Genomic DNA, 22,838 nt, shown 5'->3' on the forward strand with positions numbered 1-22,838 from the left:
AAACATCTTCATTAAATGAATTTTTCCTGCAGGACCTATCGGGAGGGCACCCCAGCTCTTGCATTTATCCTTCATCCACAGTGTAAGTGGATCAAGGTTAAGTGCTTTGTATTGTGTGATCGGTATCGCAACTTGTATTCCCAGATACGTAAATTTGTCAGTGACTGCAAGTGGGCACCCCTGCAGGTTGTCCTCTTGCATTGACTTGTCTAGTAAGAAGAGGCTTGACTTAGCTGTGTTCATTTTAAGGCCTGCCATGGATCCGAACACCTGCGTGAGTTCCACCAGGGCTACCATTGAGGGCCCTTGTCTCCCAAGTACACTAGTGTTGGAGGACTGCCTGGGCAAATAGCTCAATGGCCAGGACAAAAAGTAAGGGAGACAGAGGGCAGCCCTGACGTGTGCCCCTTGCCAAAGCAAAGTCATCAGTGCACAAAGAGTTTATACATAGGGTTGCCCTGGGTTGTTTGTATAGTTGTTGCACCATTTTGGTAAATTTGGGTCCCAATCCAAACACCGACATGACCTGCCACAGGTATGGCCATTTGACAGTGTCAAAAGCTTTGGCTATATCCAGGGCTGCAATAGCCCTGTCACCTTGTTGTCATGTGAGGCCAGCATATTAATATAGAGGCACCTAGTGTTAAGGGAGAATGTCATTTCGGGGATTAACCCTATTCGGTCCGAGTTAACCAGCTGGGTTATAACTCTCCCTAATCTTCGGGCCAGGACCTTTGTATATATTTTGACATCAGCTGTCAGTAGCGAGATAGGTCTAAATGACTGGCATTCTAGAGGGGCTAGAAACTGTTTGATGTAATTTTCTGATATCTATAGCTTAGAGGTATACAAATCCCTATAAAAATCCACCAGCATTATTTTAACCTTGTCTGGTTCAGATTGGAGAGTCCCTTGTTTGTCTTTTAGGGCTGGAATAGGGGGAGGGGAGGTATACGCCTTGGCCAGGTGTGCCAACATGCAGCCAGCTTTTTCCCCATGCTCATATACGCTACGTTAGCGAAAGTGTGTTTGGCTTGTGCTTTTTTGTTTGAGGTATTGTGCATATTTCTCCTGAATTTCTTTCAACTGCCTACGGTTTTCAGGGGTGGGGTTACAGGCTGCTTGTGAGTCTATCTGGTTTACTTGCTCCTCCAGGGCACTGTGAGCCTGGGACGCCTGCTTTTTGTATGCGTTAATTTCAGCTTTAATATTATCACGTATAAAGACTTTAAGGGAGTCCCAGAAGGGTAGAATACAGTTGGCATTTTGGTTCATTGCCATACAATCCTTAATGCTGTTTTCTACTGCCTCCTTATTATCCAGTATATTTAACCAAATTGGATTAATGGAGGGTCGGGGACATGGTACCGTAAAGGGGAGTCTCAATTGCAATCGAAATGGGGCTTGATCTGCTATCCCTCTGGGCAGGTATGAGGATGAGCTTACGTAGGGTGTCATATCCCCATTAATTAACGCCATGTCTATCCTTGACAGTGCCAAGTGAGAGGTGGTAAAGCAGAAGTATTTGCGTGTGTGGGGATTGGTTACTCTCCAGGGGTCAGTCAGGGCCAGCGAAGTCATAAGCCTAGCAAGTTGTGTGGCTTTTGGTGGGGATTTAGGCAGTTGCCTACTAAACCTATCTAGGGTAGGTGCTGAGACCTCATTGAGATCTCCTGCTGCTATAACCAGAGCATGTGGGTATTGGGTTATCTGGTTTGCCAACTCTCGGATTACCCATGGGTCAAACGGGGGGGAGGGAATATAGATGTTAGCCATTAGTACCTCACAAGCATGAATAAAACAGTGCAAGGACAGAAACCTTCCCTTACTGTCTGACTTGAGTGCACCGAATTTGAAGGGGACCTTTTTCCCTAATAAGATGGATGAGTGAGTAGAGTATGGGGCATGGTACGACCATCCCACCCATGGTCTCCTTAGTGCCATCAATTTGGATCCTGTGAGGTGGGTTTCCTGCAGAAAAGCAATGGATGTGGAATGAGTTTTTTTAAAAATCCATTACTAATCTGCGTTTGATAGCACAGTTAAGCCCCCTCACATTCCAACTTGTCAGGTATATCAACATTTCAGTGTTAAGAAGTGAACTTTGCATACATTTTCAAACAGTGCTTTTTCTACCCTAAGGGTAGCCCATTGAGCATAAACATTCAGTTTAACCTTAAACATTAAACAAGATGAGAACCATTACTTCCCCTGGAACATCACCCCCTCCCCTTCTAGCCTTGACCCAACTATGGGCAGAATTAGTCCCAAAACAAAGATTGAGGCTGGGAGCAGGTCATGCCACTTTGAAAAGCCTTTGGTACTGTGTGTTCACCCTAGGCACCGAAGGGCTTAAAGTGTGATCTTGCTGGCAGGGCCACCATTGACCCCTGCTGGGTAGTATTAAGGTGAAGTAACATCTGCTTTACTGTATAAAATTGTGTTAGTCAGAATGAGTGTCATGTATGCCCCCTTGGGTTTTGCTGCTCATCCAGAGGTAGTTTTGCACCCCCATACTTGGTGAAAATCTCTTATATGTAATATGCAGGGCCGAGGGGGGAGGTATACTCACGACTGGCACATGGTGTCCATTCAGCATGCTTGGCCTGCCGGTATTCCTCTTGCATCCAGCCATTTGTGGAGATCTTGGGGGGATAGAAAAAAATATGTGGTTCCGTCAATTTGCACTCGTAGACGAGCGGGATACAGCATTGCATAAACAATTCCTGCTGCACGGAGCCTGTTCTTGCCGATTTGGAATCCAGTCCGTTGCTTCTGCACTTCCATGGAGTAGTCCGCGTAAATAGAATTGTTTGAAGCTTGGTATTTCAGTTGAGCTTATGCTCTGGCTAATTACAGGATCCTGCCTCTATCACGAGCGTTCCGCAGTTTGGCAATCAGCGGTCTCAGAGGGGCACCCGGTGGGGCTTGCCTCGTGGGAACTCTATGAGCTCTCTCAATGGTAAATGTGTTGGAGAATTGTGCAGGCCCAAGGGAGCCTCTCAGCCACGTCTCCAGGAAAGTTTCATGTGTGTTACCTTCCGCTGCCTCAGGGAACCCCACGAATCTCAGGTTATTGCATCGCAGTCGGTTCTCCAAGTTGTCCGACTTGCGATGGCAGTCTTTGAGCATCTTACGCACCTCCCGGTAATGTTCCGGTATGTCACGGCAGTTATCCTTCAAATTGCTTACTAGGGCTTCCACCTCTGTCGTGCACTCACTTAGCTTTTGTAGGTCGCCCTTAATTATAGATAGATTGACACGGATTAGAGGTATTAGCCACTCGTATCTCTGCCATCACATCATGCAGAGTGGGGTCTGCTGGTAATGTAGTTGTGTCCCCGTTTTGTGAGGTTAGTGTTGGAAGCTCGGTATCAGCTATGTCTGTTGGCGGGTTGAAGTTGCTCTCCTCATGGTCGGAGGAGCCGACATCTTGGGAGGCTTCCTGGGCAAATTTTTCCAACCGGGCCACAGCTTCTGGCGCTTGCTTTTGACCTCTGGTGTGCCCCATTAGATGTCTCTGGGGTAGTGGTCGCCAAGCGGGTTCTCCCGACTCCGTTTTGTTAAGGAATTAGCAGATGTATCAGGATATTTGTAGGTTTTCTTGGCAGAGCTCCTGTAAGTGTGTGTGCTCACATCAGTGGTCAGACCACACCCCCTCGTGTCCAAATTTTGGCAAGCTTTTTCTAAACATCTGGGTATCAAGTTAAATTTTTCTTTGGCTTATCATTCGCAAAGTAATGTTCAGGCCGAGAGGACCAATCAGATCCTAGAACAGATCTTGCATTGCTTTATTTATCGAAAACCAAGGCAATCCGGTCGAACTCCTTCCCAGGGAGTTTGCTCATAATAACCTACAACACAATTCTCTGGGATGCTCTCCTTTTTTCGCTGTGTTTGGCTATAATCCTTCTGCTCTTCCATCTGATGTTTTCAAGACAGAGATTCCTGCAGCCGTGGCTTTTGTTTGGGATTTTAAAAACATTTGGTCTCAAGCTCATCAATCCCTCCTCAAGGCCTCTTCTTCTCAGAAACTTGCTGCCGATAAACACTGTCGTGCTAATCCTCCCTATCAAAGTGGAGATTTTGTTTGGCTTTCCATGAAACATGTCAAGCTTTGTTTACCTTCTCCTAAGTTTGGACCAGGCTATGTGGGACCCTTCAAAATTAAGAAGGTGATTAATCCTGTGTCCATTCATTTGGCACTTCCTTCTACCATGAACATCTCCAATTCCTATCACGTCTCTTTGCTCAAGCCTTTTGTTAAGAATAATTTTTCAGTTGATCATCCTCCTCCTGCTCCCATTATTCTCCATGATCACCAAGAATTTGAGATTCTGGATTCTAGAAAAGTGAAAGGCAAGGTCCAATATTTGGTCCATTGAAGGGGTTTTGGACCTGAAGCGAGATCTTGGGTAAGACCTGCTGACACTCATGCTCCTCGACTGATCAGGGCCTTTCACATCAAATGTCCAGATAAGTTTTGGGAGTCCCCAGAGGTTACTCCTGAAGGTAGGGGGTACTGTGAGACGTGCCGGGAAAATTACCTACCGGCACCTCTGTGTGCAGGCACACACTTCGGTTAAAGTGCCACTTTAAAAAGTGCCAAATTCGAATCTTTGGTGCCAAAACAGCTTTAAAAGCCTAGTTCTCCATTTTGAGAGTGCCCAAGCTGGCTTCAGTTTACTGATCCTGCCGAAGTGTATTTATCCCGATTGAACTCCTGGTTTTTTACTTTTGCCTGATTTTTTGACTATGATTCCTGCCGCCTGCCTTGATCTCTTTGCCTGACCTTCGACTACGTTTTTACTTAATCCTTGCCGGTACCTTGTTTTGGACTTTGTATTTTGCACTACTCCTTGTAGAAAGCCCGGGCCCCAAAAGGGCATTGTTGAACACCGGAATCCACAGGGGTGCCCTGTGCATCCAGCGCCGTTTCTGGGGAAGGAGCCGCCTGAGGCGGCTCCTGCAATGCTGCCCCCCGCACCGACTTACCTGTCGGGAGGGGAGGCAGGAACAGGATTGCGGAGAGCGCAATTGCGCTCTCTCGCAATAGCGCAGCCGAATTTCCAGTTTAAAAACCGGAAATTCGGCTCCTAAAGGTGCAGGAACGGCTTTTTGCCGCCCCTGGAATCCTCTCTGGCGCTGCCGCCTGAGGCGAGCGGCCCAGCTCGCCTCATTGGCGGAGCGCCCCTGTGTGCATCAGTATGTACCCGCTATCACCAAAGGTTCCAACTAACTATTACATTACAGGGGGGCCATTGCATATGTGAAAAATGTCTAGATGTAAGCTGGGGCCATTGTGTATGTGAAAAATGTCAAAAAATGTAAAGATGTAAGGGATGACCACTACTTATATGCAAAATGTCAATACGTAAGGGATGACCATTGTTTATGTGAAAAATGTCAAGACGTAAGAGGGAACATTGTGAATGTGAAAAATGTCAAAAAATTCAATGTAATAGTGGGGGCATGGCCACGCATGCTGGATGAAGGACGCAAGTCCCGTGCACTCATAGGGCCAACAATGAATTCTTTTCCGACTGTTACAGGGGTAAAAACAGCCCCATCCATATTGGCAGAGGTCCAGCAAGTCCCTGCGCTGATTTCCCCGATGGAATAGGTGTATTGTGTACCGTGAAAGCCAGGAATGTAGTGCAGCCTACTACTGCAATGGAAGCCTGTGACTTGAGTAGGAGCCAACCCGGGACCCCTCTGGACAAATGGCTGTGCACACATGGACAGCCTGAAGGAAAATTAACCTCTCAGGCAGGTTGGTGCCGGAGGGGGCCCCCTGAACTCCCTATACACCTGGGGCCATTTCTCTGTCCCCAGGGCTGCCCCAGTCTTCTTCCCAGCACAACAGTGACCAGAGATAGAGGGCATACCTGTGAGGGCCCCTACAACCTGCTTGATCGCTGCCTACCTTCATAAAGCAGGCGCACACTGGGAGTGCCACTGAAGGCACACACCTGCCTGCCACATACTGCACCTCTGGTGAAAACCATATGTATACAAGCACCACTGACTGCACTATTCACTTTTCTAATAAGTGAGACATTCATCAACTTCGCAAAAATACTTCGCAAGCAGCTGCAAGCAACGCACAACACACTGCCTCGACTAACCCAATACTCAAATATCTTGAGAAAAGCGGTTTCTTCTGTTCAATTTTGGGTTTCAATATCTCTGGGAAGGGTCTTGAAATGGAATCCTGGGAGGGTTAAGGCCGTACTGGATTGGGCTCAGCCTCTTTCTTTACGTGCAATTCAAAGATTCTTAGGCTTTGCTAATTATTATAGTCAATTTATTAGAAACTTTCCTTTGGTGGTGTCTCCAATCACTGATCTCACCAAAAGGGGTGCAGATCCAAGTATGTGGCCTCCCGAGGCTATTCAAGCTTTTGAATTTCTTAAAAAAGAGTTTGTGTCAGCCCCCATTCTCCGTCATCCTGATACCACCCTTCCTTTTATTGTAGAGGTTGATGCCTCAGAGGTTGGGGCAGGGGAGGTCTTTTCTCAAAGGCATCCTATAACCAACAAGATGCACCCATGTGCTTTCTTCTCTAGAAAATTTTCACCTGCCGAAGCCAATTATGACATTTGAAATAGAGAAATGCTGGCTATCAAATGGGCCTTTGAGGAATGGCAACACTTACTGGAGGGGGCTAAACATACTATAACAGTCTTTACTGGTTTAACAGTCTTTACCTGGTTTAATTTCTCTCTCACTTACAGGCCTGGTTCTAAAAACACTAAAGCTGATGCACTCTCTAGAAGTTTTGAGTCCAACCTGTCTGAACCTAGTGAGTTAGTTCCCATCATTCCGATTGAGTTGATTGTGGCAGCTCTGGGATCAAACCTTGCCATGCTATCAGGGCCGGAACTAGGTGTAGGCAGAGTAGGCATGTGCAAAGCTGGGGGGGCGCCAGGCATGTACCTGCTCTGACGCCTACCCCATTGTCCGGTCCCGTCTCTCCCCGACTTGCACGCATATATTTTTGGAATTGCGCCTTTGCGCATGTGCGCACAAAGTTTCACGCATGCGCACTCATGCGCACTTTTGCGCATGCACGCCAGAGCGCAGTTTGCGCATGCGCACCAGAGCGCAGTTTCGCGCATGCACACTCAGCCGGCGCCGTACCCGGCCAGGTTGCCTACGGCTCTGCACGCTATTATCTTCAGCTCAATCGTCTGCCCCTGTGGATACTCCTTCCCGGGAGGTTATTTGTACCTGAGGGCTTAAAGGAACAGGTTCTGGGTGAGGTTTATAATTCAAAAATGACGGGTCATCCAGGTATCTCTAAAACTGTGTCTTTATTGTCCCGTGATGTGTGGTGGCCTTCATTTAGACAACATGTCAAAAATGTTGTTTATTCTTGCCTTGTTTGTCAGAGATCAAAATTTTCTAGGAATCTATCACAGGGATTGCTAAGGCCATTACCTATTCCTGACAGACCCTGGTCCCATCTGTCTATGGATTTTATTGTTGACCTCCCTTCATCTCAAGGCAAGACTGTGATTTGGGTGGTGGTGGATAGGTTTAGCAAAATTAGTCATTTCATTTCCCTCACACACCTCCTATCTGCTAAGACGTTGGCTGAATTATTAATTTCTAATATTTTCAAATCACATGGTCTTCTGGTTAATATTGTTTCTGATAGAGGGGTACAGTTTGTTTCAAAATTTTGGCGAGCTTTCTGCTGTTTGGTTGGGATTGATTTATCTTTATCCACTGCATATCACCCTCAAACCAATGGTCAAACTTAAAGGGTTAATCAGTCCCTTGAACAATAGTTAAGGTGTTGTGTTTCTGACAATCAATCCTCATGGGCTGAACTATTACCCTGGGCAGAATTTGCTTATAATAATGCAACTCATGCTTCAATCACCGTTTTTTAATGTTAATGGTTTACATCACAAAGCATTTTCTTTTTCTGGTTCATTATCCTTTGTACCCTCTGTTAATTCTTCTGTCAAACAATTTGCCAAGATCTGGTCTTGGGTGCACGACTCTCTTTCTACAGCTATGGCCGCTCAAAAGAGGACAGCCGATAGGTCTCGTAGAGAGGCACCCAAATATCAGGTAGGTTACTCAGTTTAGTTATCCACAAAAAACATCAAACTTAAGATTCCCTCACTCAAATTGGGACCCAAGTTTATTGGTTCATATCCCATTACTGAAATAATCAATCCTTCTTCTGTTCGTCTCAAACTGCCTGATAATTTTAAGATCTCTCTTTTCATGTTTCTCTGTTAAAAAAATCCACACAGGTGCGTCAACAGTCTTTTCCTTCCCCAGTGTTGGTAGAGGGTCAGCCTGAATTTGTTGTCCAAGAACTCCTTGATTCTTGCCTTGTGCGGGGTAAGTTGCAATATCTAGTAAAATGGAAGGGCTACGGACCTGAGGAGAATCCTTGGGTTCCTGTTTGTGACATTAGGGCTGATTGTCTCAGGAAACAATTCCACCTTAAGTTTCCTGAGAAACCTGGGGGTCCAGTGGCCCCTCCTCGAGGGGGGTAATGTGAGGATTACTCACCCTGGTGGTCTAGTGGGAGGGGGTCTGCAGGGATGTCTGCAGCCCCCTCAGCGGGGATGCCCACCACACTCCTGTTCTTCTGCTGCCGCTGCTCCTTAGGGCGCGCCACTTCCCTATTTATTGGCGCATGTGCGCTGGCGTTATGACGTGATCTTCTGCCCAAAAGACTTTGCATTACCATTGTGCTCCTTTGCTCATTCAGAACCCTTCCCTTTGCACCTCTCTTAATAAGACTTGGCGGCATCCGATTAGCCAAGGGCTCCTCCAGAGGTTAAAGGCGGCTGTTAAAGGCGGAAGCAAGAGCCGAGAACAGGGTGCTTAGCATCGATTCTGAATTTAGGGTTCCCTCTGCTTATCATACTGCTGATTTGAAAACACTGACAACAAAGTGAACTGAAAGTGATTGTACACTGGGAATCTACTCTATCTACCTTGCAAGGACTAAAGAGGAAGTAGCTTCAATTTCCCTGTTTAATTTTATCTCCAATTTACTCAGAAAAAAAAAACGAAATGACTTTGGTTATCTATGGGTGTTGAGGTGTAGTTGAACACCAGTTCGGGGCTGCAGGATGAACCCTGGTAGTAGGTTTGAGTAGGATCCAGTGCATAGCATCCTCGCCACTGAATAATGTGAATAATGTGTGATCAGTTATTTATATGCCCATTATTCAACAAAAATACTGTATACTGATACCCGAATCACGTGATATTGTTGGGTTGAGGTACCACAAGGACATACATTATTACACAGTGGCTCTGGGTGCAGACACAGAACAATGCAGACATGAGTGGAGAGGATGTTTCTTGGCCTGCATTTATAAACAGCTCAGTGTGGTATTAGAGGCAGCACAGAAATATTTTCTCAGGATGGACCCCCTATTCCTGTCTACCATGTTATCCTTTTTTTCTTTTTGTATTTGTTATTTTACTAGTTTCTAGTTTTACTCTATTCCTCTCTTCATTTGACATCATTAATTCTGTTGTCCACCATCACCTATGCATTCCAGTTTTTTTACCCCTTTATTCTCTCTTCTTTCTTCTTATTTAACCAATTCCCCTTATATTACTTTCCAGGTCCCCTTTTATTTTTTGTTTCTACTAAACTTGTACTCCCTTAACATGAAATACATTATTTATTATTTTCTTAATGTTCCTGGTGCAGAAAAGAGCCGAAAGGAATTCCTATTGTAAAAGTATCGAATGGAATGGAAGACAAACGGCAGGAACTTCAGCCTTCTCCCTTCAAAGTGTAAGTCCCGGTCCTGCCAGTAGGGGATTGGCTAGGCTAGAGGACCATAAGGTGGGACCATTGCGTCAGTACAAAATGTTGAAAAATTATGAGATGTAAGGGGGGAAAAAAGTCAAGACGTAAAAATGACGAAAAATGTAAAGGCATAAAGGGGACCATTGTGTATATAAAAATATTGAGATAACAGGGGGGACCATGGCATATTTAAAAAATTTTGAAAAATGTCGAGATTTATTGGAGACCATTGTGCATGTGGAAACGTATGAGGGGACCACTGCGTATGTGAAAAATTGCAAAACATTTAAAGATGTATGTGTGGATAATTGCGTATGTAAAAAATGCTGTGACATAAGAGGGGACCATTATGTATGTAAAAAATGTTGAAAAATGTAAAGACATAAGGTTGAGATGTAATGGGGGACCATTGCATACGAGAAAAATGTTGAGATTTAAGAATGTAAAAAAATATCAAGCTGTAAGGGGGGACTACTACATATGAAAAAAAAATGTTGAGATTTAAAAATGTAATAAAATATCAAGTTGTAAGGGGGGCTACTGCATATGTGAAAAATGGCAAAAAATTGTAAAGTCGTAAGTGTGTACCATTGCGTATGTGAAAAATGTCGAAAAATGTAAAGACATAAGGGGGAACCCCTGCATGTGTGAAAAATGTTGATATGTAAGGTGGACAATTGAGTATGTGAAAAGTATCAAAATCTTGAGATTTAAGGGGGACCATTGCGTATGGAAAAAATGTTAAGACGTAAGGCGGGGAAAATTGTGCATGTGAATGATTTAAAGATGTAAGGTGGACCATTGCATATGAGAAAAATATTGAGACATAAGGGGGGTCCATTGAGTATGATAAAAATGTAAAAAAATCTGGCGAAATCCACCTCAACCAACCTCAGGCGGGTGTACACGCACCTGCAAACTCGGCATGAAAATGTTGGCTCTAGGATAATGGTCTCCTTGGACGCTACTAAAGCTTTCGATTCGGTGGAGTGGCAGTACTTCTGGGTGACTCTGAGACAATTTGGCTTCGTCCCCAATTCACCATCTTGGTTCAACTAATCTACCAAAAACCCACAGCACAGATTAAGATTAGTTGGTCTCTTTTTCCTCCCTTTCCTCTGACTTGTGGAACCAGGCAGGGCTGCCCACTGTCGCTGTTGCTTTTTGCCATTACCATTGAGCCACTGGCCCTATGTATTTGACAGACTCCCACCATACGAGGCCTCTACCCCCCCCACCTTTTGCCAGAGCAAGGACCAAATGGCAGCATACACTACCAACACTTGCAGATGAGAATTGGGAGGAAGTCACAGATACATTATACCGTGACCTAATCTCTATTAGGGACAAATGGTCCAAAATTCATCCACCAGACCTACATCACGCCTTTGAAACTTCAAAAGATGGAAGGTAGGCCAGCGGCCAATTGCCCAAGATGTCAAACACCAAATGCTTCCTTTCTTAATCTGGTTTGGGAATGTCTATACAAAGCTATTGGAGAAATATAACTCAATATCTTTAAAATAATCTAGACTTTCTGCAACCTATGCACTCCAGAGATGTGCCTTTTGGGGATGCTAGAAGACAGATTCCCAATGAATAAAACTAGATCTTTAGCCAGGGTCCTGCTATTCTATGCTAAAAAGCCGATAGTCATGCACTGGATGGGAGGCACGGCACCTGCACCTGCCCATTGGGTCAACCTGATCAATAAACTTTTACCTGCAATTAGATTAATTTACAAAGAAAGGGATTGCCCATCACAATTTGAAAAGATATGGACCCCTTGGTTGGATATCCATGCAATTGAGGCCTCTTATTAATTAACCAACTGATTATTCAGCAAGGTATTAGTAATGTGATGTTAACCCATAACACTTGCAAATCAAGAATAACAAGTGTCAGGAACGCTGCCCGGCGCACCCTTCCCCGCCGGAGACTCTCCCAAAATGGCGGCGCCCATGGCCGCCACGTGGGTAGCGGCGCAGGCGCAATGACGTCAGCACGACGATGTCTGCGCGGAAGCCGACACATTGACGCTGATGCAGTGACGTCACCAATGGCACCAAATTCGGAATAAAAGGGCGCCCTGCCCATCTAGACGCTGCCCAAGTATAGGATTTGTTTATTAGCATTCCTGGGTGCTTTATTATTGTTATTCTGGACTTTTGAACCCCTGCCTGAACTTTGATTCTGAACCATTCTGCCTGCCTTGAACCATTGTCTGGACTTTGACCTTGTATTTGCCTTAACCCTTGCCTGTACCTTGAACCTGAACTTTGACCCCTAAAGGCTTCCTCCTTGGTCCTGACTCTCCCTCTGGGAGCCAATAGGCCCCCTGACATTATACTTGGGCCATGGACCCCATTGAGGAAGCTCTGCCTGAATTAGGCAGGGCCTTTCAGGGACTGCATTCTCGCATAGAGGTTTATGAAGTAAGGCAATCCTATGTCGGACAAATGCTGGAGGCGATTCTGGAAAAACTATCAATTCTTATGCCAACTACACCAGCGCCGGTTCCTGTTGCTGCAGCCACAGTCCCACACTGTCAAGACTCACCAGTATAATCCAGTCGTAGAAGGAGCTGGAGCAGAAGATAATGAACCCACAAGCGCCTCACACAACCGCTACCCACCTGGAGTGGAACAGGGAGCAGGGTTGTGGAGAGTAGCCAGTGAGACGATAAGCGAAGTACAAGGGATTAGGCAAAGTCGTAGTCAGGAGATCCGAGGTCAGAAGGCAGGCAGCAAGATTCGTAAACGATGAGATAGGCAAGAAGGTCGAGACAGGCGGCAGTAATCAAATCCGGGTACAGGCAAGGGTCGATAATCAGGAATCCAAAAGTTCAAGACGCTAGGGTTTCAGTTCAAACAACCTAATAACCAGGCAATGCATCTCAGTTTGGTTTGGGTTTAAATACAGATACTTTGGCGCCAAACTGGCGTCTCTGCGCTGACGTCGCGGAACTGACGCCAGCACGTCCATCACAGGCGTTTCCGCCTACATCCTTGCACCCGCGACCGTCGCCTCCGCGCCCGCGACCGTCGCCAGCGTCCCGCGTCAGACGCCGACGCGCATTAGCGCGCCCGCGCCTGCGCCGAACAGGACGCATGCGTACATTCTCACACACACTCTTCCACTACTGGTCCACGTATTCCGGCACCGCCTCTCTACAGTGGTGATCCCCAAGCCTGTCGTGGTTTTGTGAACCAATGCCAGATCCAAAGTGGGATTTGTAATTACTCACCTGGCTGGAAAAGTGCTCGAATGGGCATCTCCACACTGGGAGAAAGAGTCTCCTTTAATTGATGATGCCAAGGCTTTCCTTCAAGAATTTCTTACTGTGTTTGATTATGACCGCTTCTTCCCGCTTGTTCCAGATTCGCCAGGGCAATCGCAGCTGAATATGCTATCGAATTCCGTACGCTTGCTGCTGAGACTAGTTGGAACAATGATGCCCATCATGCTGCATTCTACCATGGCCTCTCTATCCGCCTAAAAGATGACCTGGTCTCCCGTGAATTACCCACACAGGTAGAAGACCTTATTGCTTTAGCTGTCAAGAGAACATCACGCAGATAGGGACCGAGTCAAGAGATTTCAACCCACGCTGGCTCCTCGATTTCAAATACCTCTGTTGCCTCCTTCTCCCCAGCAGACTTCTGTAATTCCGCCGTAGGAACCTATGCAGATCGGAAAAGCACGTCTCACTGATCAGGAGAAACTCCGGAGGCTTTTGGCGGGGCTTTGTCTATATTGTGGTGATCAGTCTCACTTTGTTAACTCCTGTCCCATGAAGCCTAAAGGTACTCTTCCTCAAGGTAACCATGGAAAGACATATGTGGGAGGGGTTACCTCAAGTTCCCAAGAGAATTCTCATCGATTTCTTCTGCCTTTACAGATTCTTCTGGCCACTAAGACTATTGTAGGTTCTGCCTTCATTGATTCTGGGGCTGCCGAGAATTTCATGGACGCTCTCTTTGCTAAGTATACGGATGTTCCCCTATATCCATTATCTACTCCACTTCGGGTTACTGCTATTGATGACAAGCCGCTCACGTCTGAGTTTATCTCTGTTAGGGTCATCCATAAGTACAAGAAGGGATGTCAGCTGCAGGATGATTGCATGCAAGAGAACAGACGCAGACCAGGAGTCTTATTTGTTCTGTTCTACCATATTGGTGGACAGACCGTTTATTTATAGGTGGAGTACATACAGAATTAGTTAATGATTATGCTTTAAGGTGGGTTAGGGTGGTTTCCAGCCTTAACCAATTAGAGAAGAGTATTTAGGTATAGAAATAACAAATATGACATGACCGTTCACCTAGTTCTATCTCAAGGGTTTAGTCCTTGATTAAGGTATGATTAACTAGGGAATGTTTGTTAATCATGATAAGCCTGATGAAAGTTTGGGGACTTTCTACTCATGTCATGCTGACCTAGAATATTATAGAATATTATTCAAGAAAGAGACTTAGCTTAAAGTGGTATACAGGCATATATTAGATATAGTATATATATGAACTCATTCTTGACCAGCAGAATTAACACAACTACATGCTGGAGAATTCCTAATCCATCCCAATCTTGTTATTTGCCTAACTACACAAACTACTTCAGTTGAAAAGATGTAACATGAAGTATTACATATCTAATTCTACCAACAGCCAAAAGACTACATGCCATGTATTTAGAAATATTGCAGTCAGTAAACATAAGTCTCTTTATCCATGTTCTAGTGATGTTTAGAAAAGATGGTTCCAACTTATTCATAGTAAAGGCATCTGCAAAGGTATTGTCCCAAGTATATTTCTTAGAAGTGATTAATCCTAGTGACAGGAACTTAGTATACATGCATCTCCATCTCCATGATATAGTGGTGTTCTTGTAGAGACAGGTGTCAGCAAACACTTTCTTTAAAGTGCTTTGGAAAAAGACATGGAAAAGACGTCCGTAATTAAAGGGAACTGTGAAATATGAATGGTTCCCATCTATCACAGATTTCGAATTTTCAATAAAGAGTGTTCATTTAAAATCATCATAATCACACAAACATGATGCAAGAAAAACGATTGCCAAAATCTTCCACATGCTCAGTTGTTTATCTATAGTAAACAAATTATAATGTTAGAAACTACTTTTATAAAGAATTTCATAGTCAGGATCTTTAATCTTGACACGGTAGATATGTTTAGCATTAGGTTTTGTACTTTTAGAAATTATAAACACAGTAAGTTTATAAAGGGCATAAAATGATAGCAATAAAATCAAAACCATGAACAACAAAACACTTGCTTGCTTATGTAAACTTCCAATAGAACTAAATATATTAATAAGGGTTCCACCCCTTATGCCTACTTGCCCTTGCTTCATATTGTAACTCTTTAATCTTATTTACAATTCCCCAAAAATTATTCAACTTTACTTTGGTAAACAATTCTAATTAAAAGGATTGTGGTGTGATTATTAAATAAATAAATATTTTCTGTTACATCATCCTAATCTACAATTGCTATGGCAGGAGCTAAAGTAGCAATAGTACAGGTACCATAGCTATTCTCTGTTAACCAAACATAAGGCCATGTACCACATATAAAGTAGTAGGTAGATTTCTATGTAATTAATCCATAAATAGCTAATTCTATTTTAGAATAGAATAGGTTTCAACACTCTATACTTTTCTTAAAGTTAGTATCTGTCAAATTAAAAGTTGTTTTACAAATACCATCCTCTGCTTGATGCTAAATTCATTAGCTTCATCTTTGGTTGCCTGTAAAAACACACCTAGACCAATCATTATTTTTCATGTGTCATTTAAACTTGTTTAATGCTTCAATAGTGCTATTTTACAAGCTGTATATAAATAATAATTGTTATTGATAAACTAACTTATTAGCAGAAATTGGGAAAGCTACCATGGGTAGTCCCTACGAATAATTTGGCCTAATGCCATACACCCAACAATTAGTTCTATTTGCTTCCTTAGTTATTCTTTTTTTTTTTTTGTAAAGTTATGTAATGATTTGGTTGTTCATAAAAATTACTTTTGCTAAAGGACATATGAACGAAACCAAAAACCAGTAGTACTCAAAATACAGATACATGCACTTTGGGTACACTTGCTCTTCTACAATTGGAAACATGTATCTATACATCGTTGTCATTTTACTAACTAGGTGTTACTGATTGCACTTAGAAAGGACCTTCAATCCTTGGGTCCAAGCTTTTCCTCACGTGCTTTTTAATCACTACCCAGTCACCTGGTTTAAGATAGTGTGAACCAGTATTGACATTTGGATCTGGAAAAGAATCAAAAACATATTTGTGTATTTCATTTATACATTTCTGTACAACAGCTACATAATCAGTCATTTCTTGTAGCTGTTGAGGGAAATACAATCCCATCCTTGAATTCCATAGGGTGACAGTTTGTAAGGGCCTCTTGGATTGGTGCATATTGAGAACAAAACAATGGAAGGCAGTTGACCCAAGACTTTAATGTTTCTTCAGAATCTATGAAATTTTATTTTATAGAACACCATTTAGGCTTTCAACCTTCCCATTACTCTGAGGGTTTTTCTTTTTAGAGTAAACAGCATTTCAGACATTATTTGCCCTGTAAAATGTGTACCCCTCTTACTTTCAATGTAGGTTGGTAAAGAATACCTACAGATTACTTCAATTAAAGTTTCTTAGCAGTTGCTTTTGTTGTAGCCTTAGCAACTGGCAACACCTCAGGCCATCCTGAGAACATGTCAATACATACTAGTACATATTCATATGTACCTACTTTAGGCAGTTGGCTGTTTTCTATTTGTAATCACTGGAAGGGTTATTCTGGTTTAGCAAAGTGCCGTCTCGGAGATTTGACTATCTGACCAGGATTATGACATAAATAGGTAACACAAGAAAAAAACATATTTCGTAGCTAATGCTGGAAACCCAGGTACTATCCAACTTTTCTGTACTGAAGCAGCCATTGCATTCTTACCTGAGTGCGCAAGTCTGTGAGTTAGGTGTGCCATCATAGCATACAGTGCTTTCGGTAGACAGTATAATAGGCCATTTCTCCAGAGACCTTTGTCATCCTTGGAAGCTCCCAGCTTTGACCACATTCCTTTTTTTTCTGTCTGTGGTGCCTGGTCCTGTATTGAGGCCAGGACATCCATGTCCACAGGCTTCTTGTTGTCCGTCTGTTCACAGTTCACTGCCATTATAGGCAAAAGGGCAGCTGCCTTTGCTCTCTCGTCAGCTTTTGCGTTTCCTTTAGCTTCTGGAGTTTGGAGCTTTGTGTGTGCTTGTACTTTAAGAATGGCTACTTCAGTTGGAAGTTGTAATGCTAACAATAGCTGTTTTACTAAATTTGCACTTTTAATTGGTTTACCTGATGACGTCATAAAATTTCTGGCCCTCCAAATTGGAAGATAGTCCAGACAAATTCCAATACAGTACCTGCTATCAGAATGGATATTCGCCCTTTGGCCTTCTGCCAGTGTGCATATGAAATTAGAGCGTGCAATTCAGCTTCTTGAGCTGACATATGTGGAGGTAGACTCTGTTGAATTAAAACACCAGACAAATGTTACAACATTTACCATTATCAGTACAGTAGCGAGATCCATCAAAAAACAATTCACAATCAGGATTTAACACAGGTTCATCTTTTACATTATCAAACCCTTGTTACCTTACTTTGCGTCATTTCAAAACAGTCATGTATGTCAACATATCATCCCCCCCTTTTTCAGGTATTAGTTTGGCAGGGTTGAGGACATTACATCTTTTGATCGTTAGATTTGATGGTGTTAGTAAAGCTACTTCATACTTTGTTAGTCTTGCTGCTAAAAGATGTTTACTTTGTACACAATTTAAGATTTTTATTATAGAATAAGGGACCAATTTACAAATAACTGGTTACCTAATTTTTTATGAGCACCCCAACTTTTTCATATTCCTTAATTTGTGCTCTTATTCCTTCAATTTGCTGTGGATTTAGAGGGTATTGAGACAGTTTGGGCAATACGGCTCCCTCTTTTAGTTTTATGTGCACAGGGGGAACATTTAATGTTCCTACATCATATTTGCCTGTTTCCCACAGGGACTCAAGCACCTCTTTTAGTTCATGTTCAATATCTTCAATTGTCTGTTTGGAAACTGTCATTAACAAAAAATGGCAGCAACAACATTGTCAGCTAGGGGGCTTGTGGGGTGCACTCCAATTTGAGGAAATTCTATACATGCATTTATTTGTGACAGTATGTTTGCCCCCAAAAGATTTACAGGCACAGTATCAGAAACCAGCAAATATGTTACAAGTTCTAATTGCCCACCCACTCTTACAGATATTAGTTTAATTACTTTCATTTTTAGGTGTTTACCACCCAGCCCCACATTGTTATTATGCATTAGGTTCTTAACTTCTGTATTTGCTTCATCACATTCTGTTTAGATGCCCATTCAAGTCTTTATACTCATCTATACACTTTTTAATTTCATCCCTTAACTGGTCAGTTCGAATTTCCTCTCCAGTTTTGGGTTGTTTGTCACCTTTTAACATAGAGAACAAAATAGTTAAAGCAACTTCATTATCATTATTATCTTGATTATCTAATATGTTGCCATGTGACCAGGAGGCAGGAATCTTCCTTTTGCTTGCGTATCTATATGTGCCATTATAAAAAACAAAAAACATTCTACAATCCTTTATGGCTTTTTCCTACTTTCTGTTAACCATGTTTTTTTTTTTCCTGACTTTCTAAACCCTTTTTCTTGAGCCACTGATCATGGGTGCTGATTAGAGTCTCCCAAAGGTCCATATCTAATCTGCCTGTCTCGGGTAATCCTGTTCTTTTATAGATGTCCTTAAAGGGCACCGTAACCCAATTCCCATGATTCTGCTCCATCCATTCTATTGCTGTATGCCCAGGGGGATCAGACACCACCTCCGGAATGGGGTGTCCCCGATGAGGCAACCAATTGCCCATCTAAACGAGGCCGGCCGACCAATTTCCTAACGATCCCCCACGACCTTACTGAACGTTGCTCCTTCTCAGAACGGTGTTCAGACTACTAGGTCGTATCTTCTCAGGCAACAGTTACCTTCTCTAAATCTGTGCTATGTGCTTTCACTGTTTCACGTTCCCCAAACAATCTTATTCTACGCATATATTATTACCACTGATTAAAGATTGAAAAAGTAGATAGAGGGCTAGTAACTCTCTATTAAGATAGTGTAGTGTAAGGTGGAAACTTACAGTTTTCTTAACGATCACTGTTTATTTGTTTGTTAAACTTTATCTTATACTTGTGATTATTTTTCAGGAGCGGTAAATACCAGGTCCTGCGTACAAACTTTGATTCAGAAAAGCAGCCTAGCTTAAAACCAAAGTTCAGAGTAAACACGTCTAATCAATAAGAGATAACACCATGTAAATATAGTACGGGCAAAAGAGAAAGAGAGATATGAGTGATTTAGAAAAACAGAGAGACAGAGAATCACTTAAATATAGAATACAGTGGTAACTTTTAAGGCACAATATAATTTCAGTTGTAACACGTTCTAGCTTGAACCTCCTGGCACCATTAAATCTTACACAGCGACTTAATTACTTATATAAACTGTACAGTAAAATATCATTCAATGCTTAACACTCTATGATCATAGCATGAAACATAAAGCAAAACAAACACATTTAGGTATACGTATACTTAATTCCTGCAGCTGAGGTCCGTGGTCTGGAGCTTGTGATGTTCAAGACCACTCGTGTGACATTTTAACACCTTTCAAGGAAATCTCTTTTGGGCAAGCATCAAGAGGCTCACCTGCCGGCTTTGGAGGTTTCATTGCTAGGGTCACAGTCACTTGTGGTGGTCTCTTGGATCACGTCCAGTCCCAAATCTGGTGGTGCCATCTGTTAGGGTCATCCATAAGTACAAGAAGGGATGTCAGCTGCAGGATGATTGCATGCAAGAGAACAGACGCAGACCAGGAGTCTTATTTGTTCTGTTCTACCATATTGGTGGACAGACCGTTTATTTATAGGTGGAGTACATACAGAATTAGTTAATGATTATGCTTTAAGGTGGGTTAGGGTGGTTTCCCACCATAACCAATTAGAGAAGAGTATTTAGGTATAGAAATAACAAATATGACATGACCGTTCACCTAGTTCTATCTCAAGGGTTTAGTCCTTGATTAAGGTATGATTAACTAGGGAATGTTTGTTAATCATGATAAGCCTGATGAAAGTTTGGGGACTTTCTACTCATGTCATGCTGACCTAGAATATTATAGAATATTATTCAAGAAAGAGACTTAGCTTAAAGTGGTATACAGGCATATATTAGATATAGTATATATGTGACTAAAAATAAAGGCTACCTTATCATCTCCTTGACAACCGGGGAGTTACCTGTGCAGGTTGGGACTTTACATAAAGAAAAACTATCGTTCCTGATTATCTCCTGCCCTTCGGTTCCTGTCGTCTTGGGTCTTCCCTGGTTGCGTTTGCATAACCCCACCATTGACTGGTCTTCCGGACAGATCTCTCGTTGGAGTCCATTCTGTCTACAGCACTGTCTTCCTGCTAGACCCCTCCAGAAGGTGACTATCTCTACCACAGATTTGAAGACGCTGCCCTCCTTCTATAAGGAATTCTCGGATGTCTTTTGTAAAAAGTCCGCAGAGTTCCTTCCCCCACATCGATACTATGACTGCCCTGTCGATCTCCTTCCAGGAACCATGCCCCCTAGAGGTCGCACTTACCCTCTCTCCCCCCAGCAGAGACTACCGCCATGAAAGAATATATCCGAGAAAATCTCCAGCGGGGGTTTATTCGTCCCTCTACCTCTCCTGCAGGGGCTGGTTTCTTCTTCGTGGAGAAGAAGGATGGTGGTCTACGTCCCTGTATTGATTACAGAGGACTTAATAAAATCACTGTTAAGAACCGGTATCCCTTGCCTCTGATTGCAGAACTCTTTGACCAAATGAAAGGGGCTAAGATCTTAGTGGAGTGGGTAACTGCCACAATGGTCAAGATGAGGCCTGTGGTCACCCGCCTGTGATGGAAAGCATGAGGTCTGGCTAAAAGAAATGCTGTTGGAAAAAAAGGTGCATGTAGAGGTCAGGCTAAAGGCGCATGTTCATGTTGATCAGTGCAGAGTGAGAAGCTTTAGATGAGGTGGAACATCAGGTGGAAGCAGCATTGATTTTCTGTCTGGTGATGTAAGGTAAGAATGCAGCAGCTTATAAGGTTCTCAAATGTTTTTTTTATGCTATCTACAGAACCCTATTTTTGTTCAACAATTTACCAAGGTAAACTGTGAGCTGAAGCAAGGCACACCCCAAAAAGGGCAGCAACCCCTGCAAGAAAAAGAGCAGCCAAATGGAGTTTTGTTGAAATAGCCCTTCAGCAAAGGATGCTGGCAACTGCCATGTTGTTTTTCAGCAAGGCCCATCTTTCTATCACAGTCAGGCTACCAACCCCCTACCTTGGCAATCCCATTGACTGATCTGGGGCAAACAGCTTGCCCCTCTTTCCATCACAGGCAGGCTATCTTCACCCCACCTTGGCCTGCTGACACTGCCTTTTTGATGTAAAGGCAAAAAGGTACATTGTGTTGTTACCTTATCAGGCAGGTCTAGGTTCTGCAGCTGGCCGACTAAAGCTGCTGCCCTTTTTGGGGCTTGTCTTGGATCCATCCACACTCTAACTCAGTACATTTCTTAATGAGATGGGGGCCAAATTGCTCAGTGATCTGAGAGGTGGGCATTCAAATCAGTTAGCTGGGGTTAGTATTTACTCATTAGGCAGAAGATGGACTGTCAGCACTGCCAATGCAGAGGCACAATGGGATATTCGATTCTTGTGGCTGTCCGGATCCCCCACTGGCAGGATTAGGCTCTGTGGTGCAGACGACTAAAATGCCTGTTGTCCGCCTGTTGAATCCCGAGTTTGAAAACCGGCTGGATGCTTTCCTGGTCCTTTCAGGGTTGTTTATACCCATACAGACCCATTCCATTTTTGTCTGGGTGCATTCAAGAGTGACTACTACTTTGGAGTCTGGAAAACCAGTTCCCCCATTTGTCTGTTCTATGGCGCATGCAGCAAATCGCCAGGATTCTCCCCCAAGTGACTTGGGTTCCTTTAGTATCTTTTGCTGCAACGTGCCTTTTCTTCCAGCTACATTAATGAGTAACCGATATTTACAGTTCGGTAAAGCGCCAAAAGCTGCCTTCGCTAATAAGCTTTTCAAATGTTTTTTTTTTCAAGCTATCTACAGAACCCTGTTTTTGTTAAACAATTTTCCAAGGTCAACTGCAAGCTGATGAAAGGCATGCCAAAAAAAGGGCAGTGGGCAGTAGGGGATTTTTACGGCAACCCTTAACCCCTTAAAGGAGCCACCCTTTTCATGAGGTACCCGGGGTTCGCATCGACTCTGTTAGGCAAAAGCTGTATTGCCCGCACTGACAGTCAAGGAAGAGACCCAAGAGGACATTTGGTTGTTATGGTCATCTGGAACTGCTCCCAGCAGGATCAGGCTCTGTGGCATGATGGCTATAGCACTGGTTGGTTGCAGTGTCGGTGACTGGGACACCAGGGGCCCACCCAAAAACCTTTGACCATGGGCCCACCAATTAATCTTAGACCAGGGGCCCAATCTTACTGCTGTCCTCTCCTCACTCAATCTCTATTCTCCAAGTCTCTTTTCTTTACAAACTAAAATCCATTATTCCATCTATTTAGCCTCTTTTTTCTCATAGAAATAGGGAATGTTTTCCTGGTCACCTGGTGGGCCATTCTGACACTGGTTGTTTGCCCTATGAGTCCCTTGTTCAAATCCCGTCTGGGTACTTTTAAACTACCTTTCAGGGTTGTCCTTTTGTTCAGGCTACATTCAAGAATGACTGCTACTTTAGAGTCTGCAAAAACATGCCTCCCCACATGGCTGTTCTGTGGCGCATGCAGCCAATTGCCAGGTTTATTCCCCCAAATATTCCAGGGTTTGCGCCTCCGCTGAAGTTGACTTTTTT

The sequence above is a fragment of the Xenopus laevis genome, chromosome 5L (assembly GCF_017654675.1).
Source record: "Xenopus laevis strain J_2021 chromosome 5L, Xenopus_laevis_v10.1, whole genome shotgun sequence".
In the NCBI taxonomy this organism is placed as follows: domain Eukaryota; kingdom Metazoa; phylum Chordata; class Amphibia; order Anura; family Pipidae; genus Xenopus; species Xenopus laevis.